The sequence below is a fragment of the Charadrius vociferus genome, unplaced genomic scaffold (genome assembly GCF_000708025.1).
Source record: "Charadrius vociferus isolate BGI_N301 unplaced genomic scaffold, ASM70802v2 scaffold106, whole genome shotgun sequence".
Taxonomy (NCBI): Eukaryota; Metazoa; Chordata; class Aves; order Charadriiformes; family Charadriidae; genus Charadrius; species Charadrius vociferus.
This window is the reverse complement of record NW_009648790.1, coordinates 236,730-249,182: the sequence shown is the minus strand read 5'-3', so window position 1 is coordinate 249,182 and position 12,453 is coordinate 236,730.

Genomic DNA, 12,453 nt, shown 5'->3' with positions numbered 1-12,453 from the left:
CCTTTGTTCCAGTGAATCTGTCACGGGCAGGGGTGGAGACCCCCAGAGATGGGCAGATGGCAGGGGCTGAGTGGGGTGAGGCAGCTGGGATCATAGAATGGTTTGGGTTGGAAGGGACCTTGAAGTTCCAACCCCCCTGCCATGGGCAGGGACACCTCCCACTCTACCAGGTTGCTCAAAGCCCTATCCCTTGAACACTTCCAGGGGTGGGGCATCCACAACTTCTCTGGGCAACCTGTTCCAGTGCCTCACCGCCCTCACAGTAAAGAATGTCTTCCTAATCTATAATCTAAATCTGCCCGCTTTCAGTTTCAAACCATTACCCCTCATCCTGTTGCTACACTCCCTGATAAAGAGTCCCTCTCCACCTTTTCTGTAGACCCCTTTCAGGTACTGGAAGGCTGCTATAAGGGCTCCTGGGAGCCTTCTCCAGGCTGAACAACCCCAACTCTCTCAGCCTGTCCCCGTAGGAGAGGTGTTCCAGCCCTCTGATCATCTTTGTGGCCCCCAGCCTGTGCCAGCATCATCTCATGATACACTCCGCTTGCGCCAGGAGACACAGCAGCCCATGGCTGGCCCTGCCCCGAGCGGTGGCAGCGTGATGACTGCTTAGTGGGATCTCCTCAGAAAACATTGTGGTGGGCTCACGTGTGTGCGTACGTGGGTGTAACAGAAAGGAGCTCAAAGAAAACAATGCCGTACAAAACAAGAGCAGAATTCATTATGCGGATAATATTGACTCATTAGTAAAAAAAAATAATAAAAAAATAATAAAGATATGGCTGCAGAAGCCTGTTTGGGGGCTGAAACCGAGCGCAGCGGGACTTCCAGGGTCCGTTGCAGCCTGCCGCCACTGCATGTCACTGTTAGGACAGAGCGATGCGGGAAGGGCGGGCTGCGGTTTGCGGAGCTCTGGTGGGGACAGACTCCGCTGTCCCCGAGGTGGGAACCACCCCCGTGGAGGTGGGCTGTGGGAACCCAACACTCAAGGCCCATTGCCCCGCGGGGGCAAAGCAGCTGAAAGGCTTAGCGTGCCCTGTGAAAATAGGCTGTCCCCAAAGTGACGGTAAACGAGTAGTCTGAGCTATGGGTTTAATTAAAAGGGTGGCTTTTTTCCTGAGAGAGGCACCAAAGTAGCACCTGGTGTTGATACCTGGGGACAGGGGGGTAGGAAGAGCCCCTCACTGGGGCAACTGGTGCTGCACCAGCTGCTGCCGAGGGGAAGGGACAGTTCACCAGACCTTACTGGTGGGGCTGGTGACTGTGAATGCTGGGACAGGGTGAGACTTGCATCCCTCACCTCGCTTCCCCCACCCAGGACAGTCACCGGCCCATAGCGGGGACCAGGATCTGGCCCCACCACAACTGGAGTATGGGGCTGGCCGGGATGCCAAAGGGTGCTGGGGCAAGCTCATCTCACGGGTTAGGGAATTATTGCCACGGCCAAGCCCACGTGGGCATTGTGCTGCTGGATGTGGCTGCTGGGCACACGCCTTCCTGGTCCGGGTGTTGATGGTGCAAGAAAAGGTGATACCCCAGCCCACAGCCTCCCCTGCACCCCTCCTTCCAAAGCAATGGTGGGACTGTGGTGACAGGTTGCACAAGGGATGATGAGTCTGCCCCAAAATTGCCTGGTTTTGGCAATTTTGAAGAAACAGGGCGCAATTCCTGGTTCCAGGGGGAAAATTGGAATGCCACTGTGTGCCGAGCATCAGGGAACGTGGGCGTAAGTAAAGGAGAGGCTCTTGCTCTCTGCCTCCTTGCTCCCGAGTGCTGCTGGACATCTAACAACACCCTCCAGAAACAGGGATTTGTGCCAAGGGGGGAAGGAGAAATGCCTCAGGCTGCAGCAACGTCACCTCTTCTTTTGATGAGAGATAAAGAAGGAGAGGTGACATTGCTGCAGCCAGGAGCATTTTTAGGACACAGACTCATGGTGGCCAGCAGTGTCATGAGGCCACATTTCACCTGCCCAATGCCTGTATTCATGCAAAAGCATTATAGTGCCCAGGTGACATTTGAAAAGATCTCGAGGGAGATGTCCATGGCATGGTAGTAGTCCTTGGACTGATGATCTCAGCACTTGTAACACTATCTCTCTGTCCTGCTGCATTTCCTGCCTTCCATGATCTGTCACCACCACACCAAGGTGCCTGGCCCAGACCCTGCAGCCATGTCACTTCTCTCTGTTACCCCTGAGGGAGCCAAGGTTGGGACAGGAGTGGTTTGGCAGCCCAGCACTTGCTGCAATACTGAATTTCTTAGAGCATCTCAGCCTGAAAGATGCTCTAAAGCCTAAACGGGACATTTGAGCATCTTTCAGGCTGAGATGCTCTAAGAAATTCTGGGACATTTGAGCATCTTTCAGGCTGAGATGCTCTAAGATGCTCAGCTGCTCAGCAGGTCCCCCCACCACACGTGCACGGGCTGTTTGTCTCAACAGGATATTAAAAAGAAGAGGTTATAAAAGCAAGGCATGATATGAGGCGAGGCTTAGCTCACCAAGCCGACATTTATCTCTTCTCCGCAGCTCACGTTCAGCACACAGGAAACATCTGCATCTTTCAGGCTGAGATGCTCTAAGATGCTCAGCTGCTCAGCAGGTCCCCCCACCACACGTGCACGGGCTGTTTGTCTCAACAGGATATTAAAAAGAAGAGGTTATAAAAGCAAGGCATGATATGAGGCGAGGCTTAGCTCACCAAGCCGACATTTATCTCTTCTCCGCAGCTCACGTTCAGCACACAGGAAACATCTGCAGCCCCCACCACCCCCTCCTCATGCCCCCCACTCCACCCAGGGGCTCTGGTGGTGGGATGGGGGTTGAGCATCCTGGTCCCACTGGGTTGTTTTCTTGTGGGGGACCAGGAGATCTGTTTCAGCTCTGGCTGGGGCACCCAGTCCTGTCTGCACTATGCTGCAGGTCTACTTGCCTCCTGCTGCAGGTGGCTTCTCCCCAGCATGGACAACTTGCTCTTATGTTGCCGCTTGTCTCCATCCCTGTGTCCTTTTGCTCCTGTCTGGATTTCCTGGTGGCACACTGGGCCTGGGTCACCATGCCGGGGGCTGTCAGTGGTTGCCAGGTCCAACCCTGCTACGCCAAATCCCCATCACTGGCTGAGTTGTGTTCACTCAGTTTCCCAAAGCTCCTAAAAAAAATTCCCCTTCGCTATTTGATTCCCACCAGCTCCCCGTCTTGTTCAGTACCCAGGGAAAATGGTGTTTCCCATGACTTTATCAGGGAAAGAAAGAAAGAAGATCAGGGATCACATCCCACTGGGCTAAGGGCACCGGTGACGTCCCCAGCTGAGGCAGGGTGCGGAGGGCGAAGCAGCGGGCAGTCGCGTGGGGCTGCGACACGAAATAGCATCTCTCAATTTTAATATCAAAATAGCTGGTCGCATTTTCTCAATGTGTGCAGGGACAAGTTAAGATAGCTTGCTGTCCAGCTCTGGATCCCAGTGATCAGGCACATGTGCGCTCAAGATTTCTCTCTGTCATGGCTGCCCCCTCTAATCATTTTTTATTCCTATTCCCCCCCCCCTCCCTATGCACCCCCCAGTAATTTTTTCTCCTTTTTCCTCCCTTCTGGTTTTACAGTCGCTGGATAGACGGGCTCACAGGCTATTTTTAGGTCTCTAAATTACTTTTCAGATCTATTCTAAATTTATCTCCCGATAATCTGAAGTCTTGACACCGCAGGAGTGGGAATCATGTCTGTAAAAGAAGAAGGAAAAAGTTTAAAGCCTGGCTTGCCGTGGTAGCCTCTTAGTCTTCCTCCTCCTCAGCCCTCATCTTTCCCACTACACATCTCCTGTCCATCCTGGACAGCCTCTGCCAGGGGCCAAGGGAGGTTATTCCCTGCCGAGCAGTGGCAGGGGGCCAGGGGTGCCCCGGGGAGGTGGGGGGCACAGAGGAGCCCAGGGGCAGAGGGGGCCGAAGGCAGCTCCCCAGGGTCCCACGTTAACTGGGTGCAAACCAGAGAGCTGTGGGGATAGCTGGGTTCCCAGCTGCAGTGCACTGGAACCCTGATGGGTTTTGTACCTGCAAAGCTTCCGGGGGTGGGGGGGAAGTAATGTTTTTGAAAATTAATGAAGAAATAGAGTGTTCTTGAAGAAGATCACGTTGCAAGCCTGAGGCAAAGCTCGGAAGAGGAGGCGGGAGTCCCATAACCCTGCTGTGTGATTGCTGCAGGTTGCTCTTACGCAGAGCTAGAAAATAGGAAAACTTTCAAATATTCCTCCGGGGTGGGTGCCCTTTGAGCCCCCACCAGCTCCTCCCTGCAGCACCTGAAGGATGAATCTTCTCTCCCTGCTTCTAAATGTTTCACACTCCCTGATCAGGCAACCCCCAAATCTTCAATAATTGCCCCTTTCAAAATTCACGTGACAATGATTTTATCTCGACGGATGAAACCTGAGTCTGTCAGTGCAGGGCTGCGCTCCTGTCACCCCACGACACAGAGCTGTGAGGGCTAAATACTATTAAAAATAAAATATTTCCTCCCAGCTGGTTCCCAGTCAAACCAGCAGGACCCTACGCTGGGCTGGGGGAAGGGGTGAGGAGAAAAGGAGGGAAGGGGTTAAACCTGTTCCCGTGGCGAAGCACAGAGGCTGCCTGCCAGTTTTCGGAAAAAGCTGCAAGTCATTCTGCCAGGACAAGGAGGAGGAGGTTTTGAAGTCTCTGGGATGCTCACATGAAAGTGCCGCAGTGCAACCCCAGCCCAGCTGGTATGGCAAGCGGGGAGGGGACCCACCCAAACTGGGGAAGAGGGGGTGGGGGGGAGAAACCCCAAGCAGGAGCATCCTGGCAGGACTGCAAAAACTCTGTTGTCTTCAGGTTTCCTTTTTCACCTTCCCCTCTTCTTTGGCCCTCATCCTTCACGTGTCTCAGCCACTGCATCCCGGGTGATGCCTACTCAGCCAAGAAATTCGGGGAGCGAGATGGTGCTGCGAGACCAAGGTGGAAGCAGGAGCAGCCGCCACAGCCCCAGTGCATGCCTCCCATGGGGAGCATCGGAAAATATTGTGGCTCTTGGATACCCTCTGATGGGAGGAGAGGTCTGCCAGGGGTGCACCAAACACTGCCTGCCTATCCTGAAGGGTGTTTTAGCTGGTGTTTTGTCTGGCTTTCTCCTTCCCCTCTGGCCCCAAAGAGCCCCTGCGGGCATCCCGCATAGGTTTCCAGAGAGAGATGTGCTGGAGTTGATGGGACGTAAGGGGACACCTCGCTGTCAACACCTGTTTCCTGAGAGGAAAAATGTTTTCTTGGAAAAATAACAGTCCGTGGTACACTATAGGTGGAGAGAAAATAAGTAACCCACCAAGGTAAAATCTCAGTAGCAAAATACAGGGGTGCTCCCGGAGACATCTCGGCCGCATCTCGACGCGGTGGCTGCTCTGAGCGGGTGGCAGATGCCCAGAACCATGACGTTAGATTAGGCAGAAAATAAACCCCTACCAAGTTGTGCTGCATCAGAGCCCAAATTTGCAGGTTTGGGAAGCAGAGGTGATGGGGTGGAGGAGCAACACGAGGCTGCCGAACCCAGAGTTCCTGTTTTGGGGGAAAAAAATCCCCTTTGCAACCAGATCCCACCTTGATTTTGTTGCTTGGCAGCATAAAACCCACCTGATTAGAGGCACGTAAAACTGCCAGTGTAATTTCCTGGCTTATATTTTTACTTTTAGAGCATATTACATCCAGCAAGACCCAGGCTTTTGAGGGAAGCTTTGGTCAATTAAGATTAGCTGTCATTTCACATTTATTACCGTCATTTATGAATTCTCCTCGTTGCCAACAGGCAGAAGGAGAAGATGGTGCACGAAATAAATAGATAATTGACGGAGAAGCTCGTCAGGGCCCCGATTTCTATCCCCCTGTCATCTCTGGCTCAGCTCTGTCCTATGAGTCAGCTCCGGAGGGCCCTGGAAAACCATCCCCGTTTCGGCACTGCTATTAACGCGCACATATATTCTCCCACCGGCACTTGGGGTGAGTCAGAAGGGCATGAGTGAGGGCTGCCTGCCAGCTGAGATGCCGCTGCCCCTAACCTATACTGGTCCCAATGGCACCGAGCCTCTGCTGTACTGGGCATTGCTGGATAAATGGGACTGGGTTGGAGGGACCGTCAGGCTGACCTGGCGTGGGAGTTTCTGGCTCTGATTGCTCCAGGTAGGACCGAAGAAGATGCCCCGTGCTACAGATGGGTGGGAAGGAGGGTTGGGTATTTGTACAGTGCTCTCCTTGCAGAGCTCCAGCCCGGCACAGGGAGAGCGGGACCCCGAGGCACCCAGCATTCAGGGCTGGGTGGCACTTCTGTGCCCCAGACTGCATAGAGGCTGCACAAAAACCGGCCAAATTGAGAGAATATTTCAAACATATGTACTTAAATAGGCAGTCCTGAAGGCCCTGTGCTCCTGGGAGTGCGTGAAAACGTACTTTGTCTTTTTATCCCTTGCTTGTTCAATTGCATAATAACAAAATGACCTTGAGAGAGAAAAATGAGCTACTCCAGGATGCTGGTTCAGATGGTGAGAGCTTGTGTAACACTGTATTTCTGGCAGGCCGTCACTCCAAAAATGTATGTCCCCAATCAAAGGTAGATTTTTAAAAAATACTTCTCCCCTCTGCTACCAAAGCACTATTTCTAAGGCACATGCGATGAGCAGCGCATTGTTGTGCAAAGGGGTTAAATCTATGTGCCTTTTACGTTTCAAGATGTGTACCTATCATTTCTGCATAGATGCGGAGCAAAGATGAAATAGCTCATTACTCATCAGTGGCAAACAAAAAGTACCATGAATCAAATTAATGGTCAAGGGGGAAAAGGGAAGATTATTGGGTTCCCATTGTTCAAATGTCTGTCTTATCTCGCAGGAGCACCAAGGAGCAAACAAGCCCCCCGGCTTGTGCAGAGCACCTTTCCCGAGCAAGGTGCTCCACAGTAACCCATGTGATAAACCCTAAGCCCTTCTGCACAGTTAATAATTAGGGAACCTGCTGAAAGCAAAAGAAAACAAATGCCGTTTGATTTGGTACCTAGGGGGAAGGTTAGGGACACTCTTTATGTTCCTGGACAATGGGTCTTGCAAAGGTCACAGAGGCAGTGCTGGTCAGGGTGAAGAAGGTGGGCCACTATCAGTTGACCTTATCTGGAGACCCACCACATGAGCTGGGCAGGGCTCCTCACCGCCTGTTTGCAAAGGGCCTGCCGCAGCCCGCCCGAGCAGAACTTCGTCAATGAACAACTAATGAAGAGGCAAGAGGCAAACGCAGCTGAGCCTGGAGGCCATGGGCCAGAGCTCACTTGGCACCGGCCCTGTGCATCCTTTTTCCTTGGGAGGGACAACACCACAGATCTTGTCCAAAGGGGTGTGAGGGCAGTGGGACAACTCCCCTGAGGTCACATGCCTTCCCTGTATCAGTTTCTGAACATGACTGGAGTTTTATCAGACCATCTTCAAACGTACATGTGGCCACCACATTGTTTATCACTTCTCTTAACTGTGAGGCACACTCCTCACAAGGGTAGCCACAACCTCCCTCTCCCCACAGCAACAAATATTCACACCTAAGGACTTCGTTTCTCCTTGTGTCATTATCTTTGCATGTCTTTCACTTCAGACATGGTCCAGCACTGAAGACTTTCAAGTAGCCAGCAACAGGACAAACTATACTTGGAATTACACTGACTCTCTCCAAATCCTTTCTTGCAGTATCACCCCTTTGGGGTCACAAGAGACCTTCAGTCACACGGAGAAGTCGCCCTTGCTTTGAGCTGCTGTCATTGCTGATGAGAAGCGCCCACATCCTTTCCTTGGAAAAAGAGTTCCCACAAAGTATGGGCCAAGAAAGAAAATTTTCCCCTTCTCTTATCTGATAATTACATATATATTGTATATGATGATTGCCTTTGACTGCATGGGCTAGGATGACTCCTAACAGTAATATCCTCTGTGTGAGGCTGTGGAAATTTGGTCAATTCAAACCTCATATGCTGCCTGGGACCCCATCCCACTCTGTGACCTACAAAACACAGGCTCTTGCTCTGCTGAGGGGACTATGGGGCAGCCAACATTTGGGGGAGGTCTGCTGCAAGATCTCAGCTGCCTCCTGTACTTCCCCCACCATGGTATGTGACCTATGTGTGGACGTACACATTATTTTCAAAGCAAACTGCCATTCTACCATTTTCCCCTCCCAGAAACCCCTCCTACATAATCTTCCCACCCTCCCAGGAGACCCTTGACCACACTGGGAAGCTCCATTGGCAGCACTTTCCCTGTCTTTGCAGCTGAGCTATCCCTGGGTTTCCTCCTGAAGCCCCTCAGCTCTGGATGACTCAACAAAACCTTCTTGCAATGCTGGGAAAATTCTAACCAAAGCGGTATGTTTTGCATGATGGGGATGCTGCTGAGACTTACGATGTTTCTTTGCGCTTGGAGAAGGTGGTGAGTGACTGGTGCGGATGCAGCAAATCTCTGGCAGAATTACAGCACTTACTCTTTTGAGTAGAGGATGGATTTTCAAATAATTTGCAAATAAATTGGATAATTTGCCTGAGTTAGAAGTACTTCGGAAAATACGTCCTTTGACAAATTTAGCAGCAGTCTTCAGACTTCTGCCTTCTCATGAGTGCGCCAAAGGAAATGTGTAGATGTTTCTCCAGCCTTCCCTTAGAGGCAAAGTATTTTGCACAGGCTGCATTCACGGGTTTTCAAAGGACAGTAGTTGAGTTCCTCTCCTGCCGTTGAGCACTGAAGCTTCGTCAGCCTTTAGGAAAGGAAAAGGCAATAACGTTGGTCCCAGATATTGTCCCATTTCATAACGGATGGAGCTCCCTCCTGGGAGAACGGGGTCATGAGCTGGCACAATTCACCCACCCATTAGAGGAGAGGAAGGTGGAAGCACATGTCTGCTCTGAAACGGGGACATTTTCTGAGGCAGGAGTGGAATTAGTGCAACTGAAAACATTGGGAGCTGACATCTCTTTTGGAAAAGCACAAGGGCTGTGAAAGGAACGGGAGGATGGGCTGTGTGGGGGCATCCATGTGTCTGCATGGGACTTGTCTGCACGAGAGGTATGAGGAGAGGATGTGAGCAGGAGGACGATGTAGGGCATGTGAGGGGGCACAAGCTGCAGAGGCAGCGGGGAGGTCTGTGGGGCATGTTGAGTTACCTGCTGCAGGAGCTCTGCTTTGTGAAACCAGCTTAGCTTCACTGTGTCCCTGCAAGAAAACCACAGCTTACAAATGAGCATGCTCATGAAAGACCAGAAATGTAAATGCAACCGGTATCTTTCAGATTTATGTTGTTACACTTCCTTCAGACTATTAAGTCTTCTTTCTGCATTTCACATCACTCTACAAGTCTGACATTTCCAACCAGGGCAAAAGAGGAACCTCCTCAAACTGATACATGCAGTAATGCTAAATGCATCCATGCATGCAAGGTTAAAAAAAGACTACCCAAGCTGCACATGCTGCCATCCTCCTCTCCCCAACCTCTGCCACTATAATCTGAAGAAGCGCAAAGATGGAATAGAACATTTAAAAATTCCAAAAGCCACAGTTAAGGTATCCCCAAATCCCTGACTCTGCCCAGTGTTGATAGCATCAGAAAAAGATAAAAAAGGATTAACTAGATTATGTTTTAGAAAGCAGGCTCATCTAATGCTGAACTGAAAATTTAGTTGAGATGTCATAGTTATATGATTACTGCTCAGTGTCACTAAGGGGCAGAATTAAGGTCTGTCTCAACCTAACTAATATACAACTCCTTACTCTGAATAAGTTTGGGTCTTTTCCAACTTCAACAATAATTTGTGTTGTCGGGATTTGCAACCTTTTTTTTTTTTTTGGCAGAACCAAAGCATGCCAATGATGTACTTTTCCTTAAATATGAATGCTCTACCTTATCCCCCTCATTGTCATAGGCTTTTTAGTTTTCCCCTGTAGGGAATAGAAACAAGGAAGCCTAAAACTGTGGTTAGGGAGTTAACTAGAATTATATACAGCATTTTCACTGCCTTTAAGCTTTCTCTAGTGCAAATTCCCTCCCGCACAGGGGCAGTGGCTGGCTGCAAAGCAGCCCCAAAGCTCTTGCTCTTCTTGCTCTCAGTCATGGTTCTCCATTTCCCAGGGAACTGGAACATGGGTGGATGCACTAGAATGCTGCTGGCAGGTGGACATATGTCCTCGTGCCTCTCCTTTGTGCACATACACACGTATTTGTCTGCATGACAGTGAAAACGAAAAAGCCTCGTTACCCTTTCCATCTCCCATCTTCTCCTTGGGACTGCTGCTGTTACGTGAGCACACATAAAGAAACACATGGGGTGTAAACAGGGTGAACTGCCTGAAAGCTGTCTAGATGTAAAAAGGAACACTATATGGGGAACCAGCCCCCTCGGGCTTTTGTAACCCTTGGTGTGAAACAGTGGTTTCAGCCCGGTAAGACCCAGTTGCCCTCACACACAGAGTCCTTGCCTCCACCTGTAAGTGATGAGCGCGATCCCTGTGCTGTGCTTGCTGGCGTACATCAGCCCTGCGGGGATGTGGTGCTGTGGGAGCCAGACGCAGCCCCACGGCTGTGCCCACCACCCAGTGTCCCACTCCCATTTCTGCCCCTGCAGACTGCAACACATCCCACCGCACCGTCCTACCTCATTCCCTCTGATGAAAGAAGCCAACCAGCTTCTTTTTGGTGGCATTTCCCCTTTGGGCTTGGGGCAGTGGGTCTTGAGGCTGCACTCAGGCGGGAAGGTGGGTGGTGCAGGGCTGGGGCAAGGAGACAGGACCCCACATCCCTCCTCTTTGATTGTTGGAGCTGACCTCCCAAGAAGGCAAAGTGCTGACCACAGATCTTCTCTTCCTCCTCCTCCTTCGCTCGCTCTCCAGCAGTAATGCACATGTGCTTTGTCCATAAATATATTATTTTGTGTTCCTGCCAGCCCAGACTAATAGGGCTAATGTTTCCTGAGGAGCAGCCCAAAGCTACATTAGCCGCAGATGTTTGATTGATTTAAAACAAAGAGCCCGACCGCCAAACTGCTCCATATGGTTTCTCTTCCTGTCACTTTGCCTGCAGGGTTATCTCTGAAATGCAATTAAGGTGCTTAAAAGTACATTTTCAGGAAGATGCAGAATTGATGAGGGTGGGTTTGCCGATGGGTGCCTCCAAATTGTTCGAGCAAGAGCGAGGAAAGTCATGCCCTACCCTTAGCAGCTGTACACATGGTTTTTCCACTTACATGAGGATCTTAAATAGGAGGGCAGGCCAAAATATGCCCCCACTGTAAAGGCTTTGCTGTAGATGTAGTTTGCCAGTATTCATGTCTCCTGATATTCTGCTCATTTATTATTGAAGTCAAACGTTTTTCTAATTAGATATTTACTTGAGAACTTAAGTGCTGCAGAGATTTCGTTCGGCCCCACCCCTCTCCCTGCTCCCGCTGCCTGGGCACCGGAGATGAAACACATTGCTTGTGTAACTCCGTTGCAGACCTGGACATGTTGCCGAGGATGAGCCCGTTGTTTGCCGTGAGGAGGGTATCTGTCCTGCCTGAGCACCGGGAAACTGACACCATGCCCAGGGACACCCGTGCAGCCACTGCAGAGCCGGTGTGACAAGCCTGGCTGCTGAAACCATCCTCTGGTCCCTCGTGGGGCTGAGGCCCCGGCTCCATCTAACTCCCACCAGGGCCACAGCCTCGTACACCCTGGGGGGAATGAGGACAGCAAAGGAAGTTTACAGCCTCTTTGGTTTTAGTGCACAGAGTAATTGTCTATAGCCAGCAGTGTGCCCAGGTGGCCAAGAAGGCCAACAGCATCCTGGCCTGTATCAGAAGTAGTGTGGCCAGCAAGACTAGGGAAGTGATCATCCCCCTGTACTCGGCACCGGTGAGGCCACACCTCAAATGCTGCTTTGGGCCCCTCACTACAAGAAAGACATTGAGGTGTTGGACCATGTCCAGAGAAGGGCAATGAAGCTGGTGAGGGGTCTAGAGCACAAGTCTTATGAGAAGCAGCTGAGGGAACTGGGAGCCTGGAGAACAGGAGGCTGAGGGGAGAGCTTATCTCTCTCTGCAACTGCCTGAAAGGAGGCTGTAGAGAGGTGGGGGTCGGTCTCTTCTCCCAAGTAACAGGTGATAGGACAAGTTGCAGCAGGGGAGGAAAAATTTCTTCACAGAAAGGGTTATCAAACATTGGAAGAGGCTGCCCAGGGAAGTGATTGATTCGCCATCCTTGGAGGTATTTAAAAGACAGGTAGACATGGTGCTTAGGGACATGGTTTAGTGGTGGTTTTGGCAGTGTTAGGCTAATGGTTGGACTTAATGATCTTAATGGTCCCTTCCAACCTAGACAATTCTATGATTCTGTGGTTCTATGAGAAAAGTGTACTTCTGTATGCCAACCCTCCATCTTCTCCTTAGTTCAGCTGACACAGGCAAGC